We start from the raw sequence: 20,411 nt of genomic DNA, 5'->3' as shown, positions 1-20,411 counted from the left end.
ACGGGGTAGGCAGAGACCATCCATCCACTTGCTACGATCCTGGCAAACAACTTACTTAATACTTAAATAAAATATGAAATACCTATAGTAGTATCTAAAACTCTTTACTGTACATAAAATAAATATCACTACAGATTGGTTACTAACAAATAACAAAAAAAATACCGACTACAAAAAAAAAACATTAAAATAATTTTCTACCAGTTTGAAGTCGGTGACTCAGCTCGAGCCAGCAGGAGTGGACCTATAGTCGTCTACTTCACCTACATTTTATATATTGGGCATTAATCACTACTGCTGGCTCGTTCTGAGGCACCGACTTCAAACTGGTAGAAAATTATTTTCATGGTTTTTTGTAGTCGGTTCAATTTTTTGTTATAATTTTTTTTCACGCTTTTTAGTGTATAATAATCTAAGATACAATAATTTAATATCAACTGCGCGTCACCTTTTGCGAAAGATTGCTTTTTCCGGTGCAGAGACGTTCATTATTGAGGAGCCCCAGGGTGCTTCACCACCCGTTCCATTTTACCATATGCATTACGAGGAGCATAAATGGCTTAGCAACTGTGTTAAAGCAAATTAAATTAAACTCGTGAAATACTTATTATGGAGTAGCTCCGGTGGTCACCTTTTTTTTACATATAACTGACCGTTATTGAGCCCTATCTCACCTAATGTTAAGTGCAGATGAGGCCAAAGGTGTAGCTCACTGGTTCAGTAACAGCCTATTCACTCTAGCCTCGAAGAGCCCTAGATTGTATTTTTCCGGATATACAGACGACGGGAGCGAATTCCATTCCTTAGCAGTTCGCATTATGAAAGATGAAGCAAACCGCTTTGTGCGGGCCAAGGAACGCTAACTACGTAAGAGTGAAGACGCTCCCCCGCCTGGAAGTCCGTTGGCAAAATGGAGATGGAAGAATTAGATCATGTAATTCCTGCGCACACTCACCAAAATATATCTGGTAAAAAACAGACAGACAAGCAACTCTACGACGGTGATCGAGGTTCTGTAGCTTGTTCCCGATCAGCGGACTGTCACTAAACTGTGGACTGACTGGAATGTGGTCTTCATCATCAGTTACCTTGCCCTGTCCCTACAAGATTAGAATAGTTCCCTCGATTTCCTTAAGATACAGTCATCAGATCCTGATTTAGTTCTTATGGGTCCTAATTGAAGGCATTATACGAACGAAAAAAAAAACAAATCTGTACCTACTAAATGTCAAAGTTCTGAGTAACAAACAAAAAATACAACCGAATTGGTAACCTCCTCCTTTTTTGAAGTCAGTTAAAAAGTACAAAGTACGGCGAATTTATGTTTGAACGGATCTCTCTCAGTAAAAAAAGGATTATTAATAATAAGTTCAAAGGTCAAAAAATTAAATTAAAATTTTAATTGAAGTTTTTAATTGGCAACTATGCGCAGCTCTGATGACAACAATAAATATGATATCGAGAACTACAATATAGATATAGAACAACATCACCTAGCCGTGTTTAGAATTATACTCAAAGGCACAAAACTTGGCCCATCTCTACATATACAAAATTACTATAGCATACCTACTCGAGGGCCAGATTTTTTTCCGCTCAGTATTATTGGATGCACTTTACCAAGAATAATACTAGAATCTAGTGATGGATCAGTCAGGTAGGTTTACCGTATTTGTTATTATTAAATCTAGTTTTTTAGTTTTCAAAAAGGTTCAAATAATTCCGCTTTTCCCAAAAAAAACCTGACAACGTTGATGTATGGAATTACACCATTAACGAGGCTTTTTATTAGCGACAACGTACCTTCAAATTGTAACGAAATACATGTCACAGTATTTAATAAACATTGGAGTATTAATGACTGATTTACAGAAAGAAACGTGCGGCAATTGTTATTTGATACTGCTTGCTGCTCTGAAATATCGTGCAGGGATTTGTTAAAAATATACAGAGATGCAACAGGTAAACAAATGTGTATACCGGGTGTGGCCTGTAATAGGTATGAGCAAAAAATTCAAACATAGATCGTCCTCGACAAACTGAACAACATTAGTTCAGCGACTTTTAAAAATAATGGAGTCTTTGAATTTTCGTTTTTTTCATACAAATTAAATACTGCTATGAATTTACGCCATCCTAGAACACGTCGCCTGTCACGCTACAAACATCAAGTATTTTGCTTTACATTGCTTCTTCGAATAAACGAATTTAATTATAACTGTTATATTTTAGTTAGTTATTTCATCAAAGAATAAAAATTAAAAAACTAATTATTTTTAAAAGTCGCTGAACTAATGTTGTTCAGTTGAAGGAGAATGATCTATGTTTTAATTATTTGCTTATATTACAGGCCACACCCGGTATTGAATTTGACTTAATTTATGATTTACATAGACGAATAATAGATAAAAAAATAAAAAATGAAAAATAATAAAAATACTAAATACTAAAAATTATGACTATTTCTTTAGTGCCCGAAATGGTCCCGCCTCAGCAAGCACTGCTGCTTCACGGCAGGATTAGCGAGCAAGATGGTGGTAGCAATCCGGGCGGACCTTGCACAAGGTCCTACCACCTGCATTTCTTTGCTTTGTAAGGATTTTCGATATGATCACGTAAGCGAATGCGAATGACCTATTTTAGCTTTACATTTTTGTCGCATTTAAACTTTGATTTACATTGTTGCTCATCGGACTAATTTTTTAGGGGTGCCAAGACGAGGTTGGTCCAACTCTTGTAAAAGCAAATCGTATGCGACCATCGAGTAGCAGGAAATAAGAAGCAATCAAGCACGTTCATTCAAGCAAAAAACTGAAAATCAAGATTAAAGTTAAACAAAAAAGATTATTATTTTTGCTGTTCAGATTTTTCGACGATTTAATTTTTTTGTTAAAAAGTTTTATTTTATACTTTTTTCCCACCCTAAGGGTAATTTTTTTCCAAATTTGTATAATTCTAATTTCGAGGTATACCTTATCAAAAAAAAAACTTAATTTGACCACTCTGTAAAAAGTTATGTGTGGTCATATTACTTACATAAAAAAAAACAAATATAAGTACGCGTCGACTTGAGAACCTCCTCCGTTTTTTTCGTCGGTTAAAAAACAACAAGAAAGTAGCATCCTAACTTGAGAATGGCTAATGGCAACACTAAAAACCCAAGTCCAACAGTTAAAATAAAATAAAAAAAACATATTATGGATCGATCCCATTTAATATTATAAATGCGAAAGTTTGTAAGTCTATTTGTTTGTTACTTCATCACGTCTAAACCGCTGCACCGATTTAGATGTGATTCGGCATGCAAATAGTCTGAGTCCCGGGGAAGGACATAGGATAGTTTTTATCCCGGAAAATTAAAAGAAAGAAAGAAAAAACATATGCATAGTTCCCGCGGGATAGCGCAATAAACGAACACTACGCGGACGGAGTCGCGGGTAACAGCTAGTGTGGGTATAAAACACGGAATGAGAAGCCATCATAATTATCAATAAATTTTTTCACCAACTTTTGCTTCACCGTACAAAAAAAAGCATTACTCAGCTGTTGGGAGTGGAGATTGAATCTAATTCTGTTTTTCGTCATACAGTCTATTTTCATCGCAACCTGTCATTGCCATAGACAACGGCTATTATAAACCTGCCAGCACTTTTACACGTCATTAATATTTTACAAACTTAAAAAAGCTTATGGCGTCGCTACTGTCGCAAGGAAATCACGTAAACAGTATAGGTTATAATTAGTTCTAGTTTTGTCCACCAGCTGGGATAAAGTTGTAAAAGCCCGTGACGTCATTTGGTTTAATGGCGTGTGACGTCACTCGCGTCGCGCGCCGTCATTGGCTGGTGATGAGTTTATTATGCTATTGAGGTGATAAATAAATATTTTTATAATTAATGTTATTACCGGATGGCGCGCGGGTGTATGGAGATTATTTGCCCAGAAATGGAACAGCAGACTTTAAAGTACCGTGACTCAGTGTTTGTACGAATTTTGTTTGTATGTATGTAAAAAATGTTTAGGTATGTTTTTGAACCCGTACATGCACTGAGCTTGCGTGGACCATTAAAACAAAGGCTTTTAGGTAAAAAAAATAGTTTAGTCTACGTCATCACCGGTCTATATATGTTACATAAGTCTCATTACCGGGAACAAGTTTCTATTCAATATAGGCTTTATTTCCCATTCGGGCCTAATACGGATTGGACACTTCACGCACACCATTCAACTGCTACGCAAGTGTATGTAGACAACGGTGTTTTCCTTCACCGAAAAGCTCATGTTTTGTTTATACTTATATTTTATTTTATAAATTAATTCGCGTGATTAATATAGCTACCGTGCATTTACAGCACTAAAGTGATTAATAGACGAACGGACATGGCGAAACTATAAGGTTTTGCTGAGCTAACATTAGCTAAGTCTGCGTTTCAGAGATGAGTGTTTTTCATGAACCAATAGAAACACTTTGTTTACGTATTCTCGCACAGCATAGCTCTAGGGAAACGTGTGCAGAGCGATGGTAGGTAAATGATTCGTTTCTCTTGGTTTATGAAAAACACTAGCTTTTGCCCGCGGCTTCGCCCGCGTAGAATTCGGTTATCGCGCGCTGTACCACTACCATGAGTTTACAGTGACCGTGCTCGATACCGACGGCGTAAATTATTTGTATGGAGAATTGTACAGCGCCTCTACAAATAATTTACGCCGTCGCTATCGAGTACGGTCACTGTAAACTCATGGTAGTGGTACTGGACTAGAGTGCAGTGGAGGCAGTTGGAGGAGGCCTGTGTCCAAAGACACAAAGTGTTCCCTCGGGAACTGTGCAGTTTTTCGGGACAAAAAGTAGCCTATGTCACTCTCTGGCCCATAAACTATATATATGCCAAAATCACGTCGATCCGTCGCTCCGTTTCGACGTGAAAGACGGACAAACATACGCCCTTTGTACAAGTATCTCAAAGTTTGTCAATTGTGTTTTGTTTTTTTTCTTTTGTACAATAAAGAGTTTACATACATACATACATACAAACATACAAACACACAAACACACACTTTTGCATTTATAATATTATAGTATAGTATGGATATTCCTCGCAACACATCCTCGCACATCTCTGGTGATCACACAGCCTAAGCTAGGAACACTAATATATGTACATCACTTAACAAAATCTATATGTACCACTACCATGAGTTTACAGTGACCGTACTCGATAGCGACGGCGTAAATTATTTGTAGAGGCGCTGTACAATTCTCCATACAAATAATTTACGCCGTCGCTATCGATTACGGTACTGTAAACTCATGGTAGTGGTACAGGTGTGCAGAGCGAAGGTAGGTAAATTAAGCGTTTCTGTTGGTTTACGAAAAACATATTCCGCGCCGTTGATAGCCGTGATGGCCTAGTGGTGACCTATCGCCTCTCAAGCAGAGGCTCGTGGGTTCAAACCCCGGCTCGCACCTCTGAGTTTTTCGAAATTCATGTGCGGAGTTACATTTGAAATTTACCACGAGCTTTGCGGTAAAGGAAAACATCGTGAGGAAAACTGCACAAACCTGCGAAGCAATTCAATGGTGCGTGTGAAGTTCCCAATCCGCACTGGGCCCGCGTGGGAACTATGGCCCAAGCCCTCTTGTTCTGAGAGGAGCCTGTGCCCAGCAGTGGGACGTATATAGGCTGGGATGGATACTCATCACACAGCCTAAGCTAGGAACACTAATATATGGACATCACTTAACAAAATCTATATGTACTTCGGGTAGCTACTCTAAACACGCTGTGTACCTAACCATGCGTATGCGCACCTAACTGTATCATTATACTTTAACATCACGTGAGGGGCGCCGAGCCAACTCCTGACACGGCGTGTGACGCCGCATGATGTCACAAGTATTTCTAACGTTTTATACAAGCGTAATGAGGGCTATCGCGTATGAATTCGCCACTAGAGGCGCTAGTGTAGCGTGAGGTCTCCGAAATGTCAAATCTCATAGTTTTTGGGTGAGCTACGCGGGTTTATTTATAATTATAATAATTTTGTGAATATTTTGCAATATCTGAAATTAATTATGGCAAATATGCGTTCCGGGGCAATGAATGTCTGTGTTTTGAGACAGTTTTGTCTTTCGGAAACCTTTGTCCTCCCTTTTTTCCGAACAAAACGGGGACTATGCAACACTGTGGCATGCTCGATATTTGTATTAAATATGATTTTAATCTAAACTTTGTTTTTACTTTGTAATAACAGACTTTGAAAGCCATACTTAAAAACCTCACGCAACAGTGCGCCATCTAGTGACAAAAAACGATAGCCCTTATAAGATCTATGACGATATTATCGGCTATTTAAAAAGGTTATAATCCTATTATAACTGCTAAAGCTTGCGGCGTAATGAAGGCCTTTGTTGAACAATAGAAGTTTTACGGATGATGATGATGGTGGTTTGAGAAGTGTGTGTGTTGTGTCTCACTCTTACAAAATTCAAATTTTGAATTTTAGTTTAGCTAGAAACAATTTCATTTTTACATTAAGAAGAAGAAAAAATAGCAAATAAATAAATATCACGGGACAATTCACACCAATTGACCTAGTCCCAAAGTAAGCTCAGCAAAGCTTGTGTTATGAGTACTAAGCAACGGATAAATATAATTATATAGACATAGATACATACTTAAATATATATTAAACACCCAAGACCCGAGAACAAACATTCGTATTTTTCATACAAATATCTGCCCCGACACGGGAATCGAAACGGGACCTCAAGCTTCGTAGTCAGTTTCTCTAACCACTAGGCCATTTGGTCGTCTAAAATAGATTTTGATTTGGGCAAAATTCGACACTAAAATAAAACGAAAAAAAATATAATGCGAATAAAAATAAGTTTGCACGTTTTATATAGAAAAAGCTTTAAAAGTTATCTGCAATCTTTAAACTTTATAATGTCTCGTCCAATTTGATAATTTAAAAAAATACTGCCCGTAAAGAGTTCGGATTTTTTGGTCTACTATACATGTACGAGTATATCTTAGTTCATAGTGTGAGCCCAGAGCCTAGGTCCTACGAATCCGGGCGACGGCTGCGCTGGCGCAGGTCCAGCGAGCGCTCGGAATAGCCCCGCCATGTGCTCGCACTCGCACTCGCCACGCTATATTATGCGGAAGTACCAAACACCTGCAGAGTAGTGTCCCGACATTCGGTTTCGGTATTGGCAGGCGGGGCTACTACGAAATTTGAAAATCGAAGTTCGTATCGTACCGTCCCTCTCACTCTCGTATTAAATAATATTAGCGTCAGCGGGACGGCAACAAGACACGAAGCGGGCCAGGTTTCGCCCTAAAATGGGAATTTCGCTTTCGACAAAAAATCATGTTAAAAGAACTATCCAAAAATACCCCATACTATAAATTAAGACGAGGAAAAAAATCACCCCAACTTTACGTCTATGGGAGGTACCTACCTTAAAAAAAACATTTTTATTTTTTTCCCGTTTTGTCGGCATGCTTAGTTGCTATTTTCAGTGATAATCTCTAACTAAGCAAACCGCGGAGGGACGGACAGACATAAAGACATGTATGACGAAACTATAGGGTTCCGTTTTGGCTATGGAACCCTCAAAAACATGAAATAACTGTTTATTCTGTAAATAAATGGTTTAAAACCTACCTTTCTGATCATGAAGACACGCAAAAACAGGAAACAAATGTAGGTATTGCTAGGCTTGGAAACGTACCTGAAAGAAATAAGATATAATTAGTAATTTAGTTAAGCAAACTGTCATCTGAATGTTTAAAAAAAAAAAAGTGTAGTAAATAATTCTTGAAGTAAACTTTTAAATAGGTATGCATGCTAATTATGTTAGTTTAGTTTCCTAAGTATTTAGTTTTACCCACTCATTGTTAATGATTTCAGGGTAAATACGAGTACATCATGTCTATTCTAATCAATCTTTTAATTCCAAATAAACTTAGAGGTGTGCGGACCGGGGCACGAACCCACGATCCTCCTTCTTGAGTGGCCATGACTTTACATTACACCTACATACAGAGATTTTATACGTGCATTTCCTCTTCGAAATCAAGATCTGGTGATGTGGAACTGGTGATGAAGTCTACCAAATGGCCACCGAAACCACTAACTTTAAATGATTTATCTTTCATTTTATTTATCGTATTTGTTAGCGAGATGGATACCTTGAAATTAATAAATAAAAGTTTGCACGAACACACAAAGTGTTCCTTTCAAACATTGAGTGTTAATGCTCTTAATACTTATTTGCCACAAAAGTGTGATTTATTTACACTTTTTCTTGTATTTGAAATAAATATGCTAAGTACACGAAAGAACGCGAATAAATCAGTTGAAATGTGTTTGTAATTGTTTCGAGAACAGTCGAGAAAACTGGGTGGAACCTTTTCATAATCAATTTCGCTATGATTTCTTTGGCAAATGAATGGGAAGTCAACGTGACATTAGTAAGACATAGGTGATTCAGTTTCCTTGACTTTACAGTCGAGGAAAGTGAATCACGTACCCAGGTTGAACCTTTGCGCTACTAATGTCATACACTACTAATGTCATATAGTCTAGGTATTGCCTGCTAATTTGAACGCGTTTCGTAGGAGTATATAACATAGTCCTTTCCCGAGGTAGAAGACATATTAGAGGCTCCTTATGACGCTGTCATAGTCACATTTACCCCCTGTTTTACCATCCATTGATTATTTTTCTGACGGATGTGATGCCGTCTCTGTTTGTTTTGTTCGAATAGACGGAGACGGCGTCACATTTATCCGTCAAATTAAATTAATCAATGGGTGGTGAAACAGCCCCTTAGTGTACTAAAGCCTCGTTAAAATATAAGAAAAAACAAGACTTATGTTAATGGGTATTATGGATTAGTGTCACTTTGTACCTATTAGTAAAAGAGTTATTGTAAACATTGCTATTCCTAACATAAAAACAACAATTCTACCTATCTCTAGTCTTAGCCTGTCATTATTATGTCAGCCGAAAGACGTCCACTGCTGGACATAGGCCTCCCCCAAGGCTCTCCACTCAGACCGGTCTTGTGCTTTCCGCATCCACCGCGATCCCGCGATCTTAACCAGGTCTTCGCTCCATCTTGTTGGAGGCCTACCGACATAGCCCGAAGAATTGTGAAACTGAAGTGGCAGTGGGGGGGCACATTGCTCGCTGGACTGATGGCCGATGGGGTCAGAAGGTTCTCGAATGGCGTCCGCGGACCGGGAGACGAGCTTAGCCTGTAGTTGCACGATGTTGTATTTCTTGGGAATTCCCATGAATCCCAACTGCTGGAACTGTAGTTTACACGTGCAAACGTCAACTCTAGTGTTTCTATACATTGATGACTATACTATATGTGACTACATTTTGAATAAAGAAATCTGACTAAAACTTGGCCATCTACAGAAATATTCCGGTTTAATTTTGAACATGAAACTACCGTAAGACTCACTCATATTCATATTAAATTAAAAGCGGTTAATAACTCATGTCTTAAATCGAGTTTAGCTCGACATGTTTCGGGCTAATTCTCCCTTCCTCCCGGAGCATACGCCACGGCGGCTACTGCTTTCTCTATTCCGGTTTAACTTTAAAACACTATATTTCAATACTAACTAGGTATCTAAACCGATGTCATTCCACCTGAAGAAACAAATGACACCGGGAAACTAAACTAGACGTTACAACTCACGATAAACCTATTGTACTGCATTGTATTGTGCACTACGGCCACTATAAAAAGACCTACGCCATATTACTATTTCAATCAAACCGTTCAGCAAAATACACCTTCAGTCTCCACCAAGGGCTCAATGTAAAATGGACTGACACTTCATGGCATTCACTTCCATCTAGCGGCGAAATGTCAAAGGTCGCGCGCTGACATTTAAAAGATAAGGTCTTATCAATTGATATTGAGCTTAATTTGATGATATGAGTTAATGGGGGCTTGAGTTAAATGTCAACTGGCAAATTGTGTTTTGATTGGATTTTGTGTGCAATGTGCATTTTTAAATGGTTTTTTGGAAAACCACTGGCACGATACAAACGAAATGGGTGAGGCTGTCTACAATTGTATCATTTAAGCACCTATGCTAACAGATATTTATTTACGGATGTATACGGCATGCCGTATGTACCAGCGATAATTGAAATCGAACTGAATTATTGCTACACCCGCCCTATTCACCCGATTTAGCATCATCGGACTTAAACCGATTCCCCAATTTAAAAAAAAACATACTGGGTGACATGGAATTGGGTCAACATCTATTTAGAAGGTTTAGATTAGAGGAAAGTTTCTTCAAAAGAGGTACGGTCACGAGCGTTAATTTGAGACCCATTTCGTCAAAAAGTCCTTTGAATTACAAAATACAAAATGACAGATAAGTATTCTATCTTAAGTGGGTCCCAAATTAACGATCATGACCGTATAATGGCTCTAGAATCTAAATGGGATAAGTGCATTGAGCTTGACCGGGACTACAACAAAAAAAAATGTACTTATTACTTTTTGTATTCAGGCCGCGAACTGTTCAATCAATCGCGTAAGTTCGTGTAGAAAACCTCTTGCTGTTTTAACATGGTTACTATGCTCATCTTTGATATTAGGTACTTAGTTTGGTTAATTCTGGGACGGCTTAGAAACATATGTGAAGTCAAATAAAAAAAAACAAGAATTCGGAGTGCGGACCACATCGCTCGAAGATACCGTTAAGAAATAAGTCCTCGATAGTGGCGATCACGAACCGAAATACGAGACGTTGGCAGACCTCCCACTGGGTGGACTTGGATGAAAGTGGCGTGTTGTCCTTCATTGTGTCGTTCTAAGGCACTTGTCCCACCGCCGATGAGGAGCGAGAAGCGAGTAGAGCGAGTAACTAGAAAAGAGTGGGCGAGCAGCGAGAAGCGAGTGTAGTTTTGTCGCTACGGCTGTAAGCGAGGATTCGAGTGCGACGGGCGATTACTCGCTCCAATCGCTCGAGCGGTAAGGCCGCCATGGCCGCCAAGTTAACATCGCTGAGCTAGTTTTATAGCTCAGCGAGTTTGATATCTCTTGTCGCTGCGACAAAAGATGTTATAGCGAATTCTCGCCGGCGCAGTATGAAGAACCAGCGATCTATTATTAATAAGTGTCTCTTTTACACACATTGGATCTTATATCTTTTGTTCGTTTCTTGAGCGAGAAAATAGTCGATAGCCAATCGTTTCCTCGCCGGCGGTGAGACACCTGCCTAACAGCCTTTGTTCAACAGTGGACGTCTTCCGGCTGAAGATGACGAATGAACCTGCCAACGCGTAGGTCCTCAAAGAGCCGGATGCTACGGCCATAATTCTTAAATCCTATTTAATAGCTCCTAAAAAACTTTCATCCGCAAATAGCTCCAAATTTTACAGCCCATTAAAAGCTTTGTCTTCAAATTTACCTCTTGACCGATTTTCGAAAAATAAATATAATCTTTATTACACATTACATTGTAAGGAAAACATGTTAAAACGTTATACGGCTGGGTAAATAAATACGGGCGGCCATGGCGCGACAAGGCGGCATCTGGTGGAACTTTTTATTTGTACTTTTTATGGGTTGGAAGATTGATCGAGCGACTGGCAGGCTAGGAAGATATACTTCGTTTAATTAGCGAATGTCTGGGTGACCGAGCTCCGATCGGGCTAAAACTCGGTACCAAGCGTTTTCCCAGAGAGACCAAGCTAGATCGATTTGTCATCCCCGAAAACCCCTATATATATATGCAAGAATTGCTCTTTTAAAGGTACTTATTAGATAGCTTACGTCCGTTTTGTTCCCGATACTGAATTCCTCATCCCTTGCGGGAATTTTGTATATCATACTTATTTTATTTTATATTTCAGAAAGTGACATCTATCCCAGCTTTACTTTATAGCTTCAAATACCAGGTAAGTCACACAATATTATGCTTAACACATGGAACCCTCTGCGTGCGAGACCGACTCTCACTTGGATGGTGTTGTTATTAGTAAACAATACAAATAAGACGATTACGCTAACTGGCGTATGCACTGCGCGGGCGCACGCCTGCGGGCGCGGGCGTGTGTGCAAGTACAATCCGTCGTACGCAACACACGCAGTTAGCGCTGCTCACTGTTTTTTAACCCCCGACGCAAAAAGAGGGGTGTTATAAGTTTGATCGCTATGTGTGTCTGTATGTCTGCCTGTGGCACCGCACCTCTTAATCGGGTGGACCGATTTGAATGCGTTTTTTTATTTGAAATCAGGTTTTCTAGCGATAGTTCTTAGACATGTTTCACCAAAATTGGTGTAGCCGTTTTTGAGATATTGAACTTTGAACTGACAAAGTCGGGGGTTTTGCAACTTGTTGTTTATTATAGGTTATTCAATAGGCGTCCACAGCTCCAGCAAACCGTAGCGTGCTACGGAGGTCTACGCGTCAAGGACTCGTAGAGCCTACTGCTACGCCAAACATTTGGGCCAATTATGAAGCTTTAATAAACATAAGCTTTTTAAATTTAGCTTTAGGCTAGCCGACCTGCACACGTTTGAGAAATTCGCAAAATCGTAATTAAAAAAATACTTAATTAATCCCATAATTATTTTATTAATAATACTTAAGAATAATTTTGAACATGAAACTACCGTGAGACTCACTCATATTTAATATAATGACCCGGATAACTCACGTCTTAAATCGAGTTTAGCTCGACATGTTTCGGGCTAATCCGCGGCTGCTGCAACACGCGCACAGCGCTGAGTCGCGTTGCTCCGGAGACGAAGGGTTACGGATTAGCCCGAAACATGTCGAGCTAAACTCGATTTAAGACGTGACTTATCCGGGTCATTATATTTAATAATAATAATAATAATAATATTTGTTTCAAAACTCAAACTTAATGTCTTATATTCGAATTTTTTGAAAGTAACATTTTTACATTGGAATAAAGTCATGTCAAAATATTTATTTTCAAGATTAGATACACGAGTATTTTTTGCAGTTTCACTGTATGATCTTAACAAAATAAGGATCATATTTTGGGTTCCGTACGGGTGAGCGTAAACCCTATAAATGTCGCCACACTATACGTCCATCCTCCGTCCGTCTGCCCATCTGTCCGTCTAAACGTTGTAAGGCTATGTTTCAAGAACCACGAAAGATCGAGCTGTTTATTTATAATATACAAGCTTTTACCCGCGGCTTCGCACACGTAAACTATTCGGTCTGGTAGTTGCAATTGAAATTTTCGGGATTTTACAAAATTCCCCTGGGAAATTTCATAATTTATATCGTGGTCTTCATTGAGGTTGTGTTGGGAATAACTGTACAAAATTCAAGACTGTAAGCCCAGTACTGAAATTTCCAAATTTTTCCCTATTCAAATTCAAATCATTTATTCAGTAAATAGGCCGCAATGAGTACTTTTACACGTCATTTTTTAAACTACCAGCGCTTTCGGACAGACCATCATTGCCAAGAAGAATGCGCCGCAAGAAACTTGGCAGAAAATCATTTTTTCAAAATAAAATAATTACAAATAAAATACTTAAATACTACAGTATACAATTAAAGAAAAATTACAAAATAATAATAATAATACAGGGATGTATGGAGTCCCTTAGTTACAAAACTATCCCGTGGGAATATCGGGATAAAAGTAGCGTATGCGTTATTCCAGGCGTCCGGCTACCTACATATCAAATTTCATGCCTCTAAGCCCAGCGGTTGTTATTTCGACATTTTATACCTAGGTATACCGTGGGAATATCGGGTCAAAAAGTCATCTATGTGTTTTTCTAGACATCCAACTACCTACATACCAAATTTCATGACTCTAAGCTCAGCGGTTATTATTTCAAGATTTAATCCCTATCCTGTGGGAATAACGGGATTAAAAGTATAAAATAACTTTTCGCCAAATTTCATCCAAATCCATCCAGCAGTTTGAGCGTGAAGATTGAGATGAGCTTTCAGATTTATAATATATTAGTAGGATAGGATTGCCGCTACAACAATAATAACAAAAATAATAAACCAATATGAAATGACCCCATACTGCTTAAATTTGGGTCAGAAGCAGGGCTCTGCTAAAACTGATATTTTTATAGATATACTTTTTTGTACGGAACTCTCGGTGCACGAGTCCGATTCGCACTTGGCCGGTTTTTATTTGTAAAATAACATTCTTAAAAAATCCTCATTCTATTTATACCTAATTACGTGTTTTTCAAATTGTAATTCCGGTAAATATAATAGTCTAATTTTTAAAGGTCAGTAGTAATCTTTATTTAACTTAGCCCGTAGGACGATAATTGCGTGGGCAAGCGTTTATGTTTGCAGCATATATACTATGTTATTTCCCATAAAACCAGGGATCGTTAACCGTTTCACACAAACGACGAATCACTAAAAATACACATTAAAAGTGAAAACTAGCTAGAGCGTGCTAACAATTATATAAATTTGCATAGTTAAATATACGGAGTAAAAGTTGGTATTTCCTACACGGTTGGTGACCCCTGCCCTCGGCAAATGTCAGAGTTCGTATCCTACTTTAGGTTGGCGGCCCCTGGAGGAAATTTCTTACGCAACCTTTTTGTTCTAATGATTTACGGTTTTAATCACCTGGGCGAATGTGAGATCTTATGGTATGTGAATGAGAACACATATTTGAATGTTATTTGTCTGCAGTGTGTTAAGTAACAGTGCAGTGTGACTAGGGGAAGGGCCCGGACTTAGCCCGAAACATGTCGAGCTAAACCCGATTTAAAACGTGAGTTATCCGGTATACTTAATATCATTGAATATGAGTGTGTTAATTAAGTTAATTACCTATCTAGTACACAGTCAACTACAAAGATATCGTTACGGACAAACTTACAAAAACATGTATAGCTACATGATCTTATGTGTAGGTAAGTGTGTGTACCTATCGTATATACAAAGTCATGTATACATATTTTTATTAGGTACTTCAGCTGTATCGATTTGTAGAAATTACTGGCACTTGAGGTATCCCATTTAAGGCCTCTAGGTTGTAAACGCATCTGCAATACCCGTGGTGTTGCAGATGTTTATGGGCGGTGGTGATCTCTTACCATAAGGAGACCCACTTGCTCGTTTGCCATCCAGTCGAATAAAAAAATAAGTTGACTGTATAAGGCATTATTAAAAAACTATATATTTTTAGGAATATTAAACAACTGTCGGTGGTAGAATAAAAATAACACATTAATAAATGTACTTTTAGTGACAATGATGTCGTGGCAAACTTTTTTTTTATTGCTTTCACCCTTGTTGTTTTAGCAAGATGTATTTTTCCTATTATCTTGTTTATTTTATCCTATTTTATCTAATATCTAGTTACTAATATGTAGTTTTTAAGTTATCTTTTTCACTAACACGATATGGATTCTTCAAGACTGAAATAAATGATTTTTATTTTTTTATCACACAACGGACACTTGCCTTGTAGTACAGTCAGCAAAATTATTCACAGAATATTAATAGTACCTAATTATGATGAGTTGTAATTATGATGCCATATTTATAGAATGACAATTTACATTTTGGACAATTTAATTAACTATTTATATTGTTAAACAGACGAGGAACGGTTTAAGCACAGGATAATCTTTCGTTCAAACAGGGTTAGAGGGTTGGATTATATATAATTCCATAAGGGTCGGGATACCATCAGGGATTAGGTTAACGTAACGTTACGGTGAAAAGAGCATGGCGTGATTTTGGATAAGAAAATAAGTTTTTGTTAAAAAAACATTTTTAATACAAGCTTTTTACTGTTCGTTTGTTTGTATGTTTGTCCGTCTTTCACATCGAAACGGAGCGACGGATCGACGTGATTTTTCGCATAGAGATAGTTTATGGGCCAGAGACTGACATAGGATACTTTTTATCTCGGAAAAATGCACAATTCCCGAGGGAACAGCGCGCGATAACCGAATTCCACGCGGGCGATGCCGCGGGCAAAAGCTAGTACATACATACATACCTACATAGCAAGTTAAATAAATGGTTATACAATGATCCAACACAAAACAAAACTAAGCTAACGTATTTGATTAAAATAAAAAAAGATTGTTGTGGTGTCTGGGGTTTTCTCTGTATTTTACTTCCCCGTCATATCATAATCATAATCTATCACAGTCGTCATAGTCTATCACACACAGTGAAACCTCAAACACCGCAAATAGTAGATTGTACAACAAGAGCATAAAACGAGCCATTTTACTCAAGACGTACAGTCACCAGCACCAATATCTGACACAACAAGCGTGCATAAATATCTGATACGACTCTATTCTAGGCCGGAAGGACGTGTCAGATATTTTTGCACGCTCCGCTGGGCAGATATTAATGCTGGTGACTGTACATATAGCCACCCGAGCCGGTACGGTGAGGGTGGATAGACGTCGAGGGGAAAATGCTCTGCTTTTCACTTAGATTGCGGGGAAATGACATAGCAACAGTGGAAATAATTGTTCACTTTCTATGTACCATCAGCCAAATATGTGGTCTACCACCCTAAAGTTAATAATCGTTTGCATATCATAAAACAATAAATGCCAATAGACGTGTCTGTCAACTTGAAAGTTCGACTTTAGTGACATATTCATTTGATAGCAACTTGTTTAAAAATTGATAGACCCCTTATTTGGCTGATAGTACCTTTTATTTTTCATGCATTATTATATAGTTGTATTTTTTAGTTTTATTGATTTATTTTGATTGATTGGATTGATTTTTAGTTTTATATAAATTAAAAATTATTAAAAAAATATGTAGAAACTTTTTTGTTTGTGGCTGTTGACACCTGATTACCTTGGTCTTAGACGAAGATTTTACTTTTAACACTAGAGCATAAAAAGTCATTTTATGTCGCCTAGATCCAGTATAAACACGAATTTTACGAGCATGACAAGTGAAAAATATTTTTTTCATTTAAAGTTAGTTGATTGCATTTATTTTCGAATACCGTCATTGTTTGTCAAAAATATTCGTGTGTTTTGCTAAGTCAGTAATTCTACTTTATTTCTACCTCTACACCCGTAATTTGTAATTTTGACAGTTGCGCTTTGTTTGGCCGTTTTTAAAAGAAAATTAAGTAAACTGACACCAAAACGGCCAGCGTTAAATTATATAAATACTTACAGCCTTATTCATAAAAAGTTAGAGCCTCTTGAAGGCTCCTTGAAGGCCGATGCTAAAAAACATGATTCATAAACGTCTGTTAGCGCTAATCAGTCGATCAAGGCTCTGCTAAAGTTAGAGGACCGTAGACCCTCCTTTATCTCTCTGCTAAGTCACAAAATGGCCGCCACAAGTTTGAACAGCTGACTTTGACTAGAGCAAAAAACCATAGTACCGAAGATATTTATAGTGAAGGCAGGGCTACGCAGATTAAAAAAAAAAACAGGAAAATTTATTTTCAGGAATTTGTATTTAAAATCCTCTATATTAGCAACAATAAATTAACAATAAATATGAAAAAAAATAAGGATGATTAACATAATTATGGCTTTTTGCACAACATAAACATGCGGATCGGAAATGGCGGGAAAACAAACATCTCGCTTTTTATTTTTTTTCCTGGTAATTTGCTGTCACTGCTGTCATTTTTTTTTTAATTATCGATTAGGCCATTTTTTGTCTTTGATTTGTCAAGGTGGCCAACATAACGCGTCTAATCCGTCTATCAGCAGCTCAACAACTAGCAGACTGCTAGCAAGCGTTTATGAATCATACTTCTTGACAACCGTCTAACAAGCTTAATCAGTCTGCTAAGTAACAGACCGATCAAACCTCAATTAAGGATTTTTTTATGAATTACTGTTAGTAAGCAACCTCGCTAAAATATTTAACCGGCGTATAGGTAGAGTCATTCACGATGATGTCTAAGTAATTTTGAAAAAATCACGCGTCTTCGTGGATGACTGGATGACACTAGGTATACATTCGTAACATTTAGACTGGGCACAATAAAAAAGGGATTTAAAAACACAGACACAACCTGATTTAAAACATAGTATTTAATCGATTCTTCTCTCGATTCTGTGAAAAGTAGTTTCTGTTTTTCAGTTATTTAATTAACATCTTGTATATTTTGTTACTGTATGTCAAAGACAAATGCCAAAATGGAAGGTAAAGTCGATGACAAATTATCACAAACTTAACTTGTATGAATAAGAGAGGTGGATCTAAATTATATATTTTCATTTTATTAAAACTTGATGAAATTTTAAAGAGAAATACTTGTACCTAGTACTGTGAAATGAAGTGCAGTAAAATGTGATATGTAAAGATGTAAGCTTAAATGTGTTACAAAGAATATGTTTAAAATGGAATTAACACAAGCTACATTACAATACAATACACAGTAAGACGCCGGAGGGTACAATGTACACCACAATAAAATTAGTAAGCGATACAGGAAACGTTGTCTCCGATTATAATATTGAATGAATGAGATATGAAAAAGCTGTGGTCAAAAATGGAACCAATTTCCTGCACAAGTATGACACTTTCACGTAGATGGTGGCGCCATCATGGTGGAATGACAAAGGTCGGAACATTTTTGTTTGAGGGAGTCATTAGTTATAGAGAAAACAAATGCACTAAAAATCAAGAGCCTCAATTTGCTTCTGTCAACGTCTAATCCCAAGTCTTGGTGCATTCATCTCTTTCTTATCGGAGTTTTGGAAAAGATGACCAATAGATTACGATGAAGAGAAATTTCAGGTGTGTTACGTGTGATAAATAGCTAGTTTTTGGAAAAGATGACCAATAGATTACGATAAAGAGAAATTCATTTGTGTTACGTGTGATAAATAGCTATTTTGGAAAAGATGACCAATAGATTACGATAAAGAGAAATTTCAGGTGTGTTACGTGTGATAAATAGCTAGTTTTTGGAAAAGATGACCAATAGATTACGATGAAGAGAAATTTCAGGTGTGTTACGTGTGATAAATAGCTAATCTCGTATTATCATCAATTAACAGGCATTTAAGTTAATCTTTAATTAAGATTCGTCTAAGAATGATAAGTAATGTATACTTGTTTTCTGAGCAAATAACTTTTAGTTAGAATTTAAGTTAGGTACGGCAAGCGTATCACTATCGAACCAACTGAAACGTGACGCTCCGTGGAACTTTATCACAGCAAGAGCGATAGTGGCATCGCAATGTTTGACAAGGGAATTCGTTATGAAACTTATTGTGAGAATATTCTATGGAGAGATTCATCAAATGGTTCAACAGTTACATGGGTTAAGTATGTCGAAACTATATGCTTGGGACTATATAAATGTAATCATATATGTAGCAGTGTGGTTATCGATTTTATACTAGGTAAAGATTTCCACAATGCTTTAGTGCTAGGTTACGTGTGCGGACTGACTGTTCGTTTTGTGAGTTGACTGAAAAGTCAATAGCTGCGTCTGGCGCCCCCTGGCGGGCTGAGACGGCGAGCCGTATTCTAGGTTACCCACTTATTTTAGTCCCCTGCCGCCTTTTCCTTCATTTGTCACATAAAACTCTACGTATAAATAAATTTGACATAGTTTGAACGCGCCCCGATCAGATCGTGCAATCGATGAGCTGAATCTTTGGAACGTTGAAGGGCAAGTGTCATCGTGTGTGGTAGAAATGGGAGAGGCAGCTCAGTTTATATTTATCCTGCCGGGAGTACTTACTGCCGCGGCAGTCCTGCACCAGCACCTCACTCCGAAGCGAAACAACAACCACTCTTACATAATTTCTCGCCGCCATTACCGCGTGCCGGCCACGCGACTCTCGCCCCTAAAGGCGACGTGCATTAAGCCCACTTTTTCCATTTTCCCCGCGATAGCTCTATTTCGGCGCTGCGCCGGCGGCTGTTACAACCTTGAATTCGGAACGCACCTTTAATTTTAGCCGGTTAACCTAGATACGGGAACCATTTGGAGTAAGGCGGATCGATAATTCGCATGCGCGGTGTCTCGGGTATTTTAAAATAGTACAGCGGGTGCCAAGGGTGTTGGAGCCCGGCAGACGCGGCGAAGGCGGTCGCTGGCAGCCGACTGAGCGCCGTCGCGCGCCACGCAAGCGCCCCTCTTTCCTTCTTCCCCCACAACCCCCCTTCCCGCTCCTTCTACCCGCCTCTTTCAGCCCCCACGCACCAGACAAAGACAGAACCTGGATCCTGTACGTTACCACATTCCCTTACAAACCTGAAGAACGCTGGGTAACCCTCCAATAACGATCGTTGTGTCTGACAGGTCTCCAGCAGCGGCGGTCGGCTGCTGGAACAGGTGTCCCCCTACCTAAGATATTATATCTGTAATTAGTTTATACCTCGACAAGTTCGTATGTAACTCTCGGTAGAACC

General features: G+C 38.3%; 1 protein-coding gene across 8 annotated transcripts in view; it reads right to left on the bottom strand.

Moving 5' to 3' along the window:
- PMCA (plasma membrane calcium-transporting ATPase 3) overlaps positions 1-20,099 on the bottom strand; it is a 216,114-nt gene extending 196,015 nt beyond the window's left edge. For 7 of the 8 annotated variants that reach the window (XM_074102739.1, XM_074102745.1, XM_074102744.1 and 4 more), the window contains exons 1-2: positions 19,738-20,099; positions 7,672-7,738 (exon numbers count right to left, since the gene is read on the bottom strand). The gene's annotated coding sequence lies outside the window, so the exon portion shown is untranslated. The remainder of the gene's footprint in view (positions 1-7,671; positions 7,739-19,737) is intronic. The other variant, XM_074102741.1, reaches the window with a different exon arrangement.
- Between the last annotated feature and the right edge of the window lie 312 nt (positions 20,100-20,411).

The sequence above is a fragment of the Choristoneura fumiferana genome, chromosome 19, assembly GCF_025370935.1.
Source record: "Choristoneura fumiferana chromosome 19, NRCan_CFum_1, whole genome shotgun sequence".
NCBI classification, from domain to species: Eukaryota; Metazoa; Arthropoda; class Insecta; order Lepidoptera; family Tortricidae; genus Choristoneura; species Choristoneura fumiferana.
Note: the sequence above shows the minus strand (reverse complement) of the source record. Positions and strands in the feature narration are given on the sequence as shown.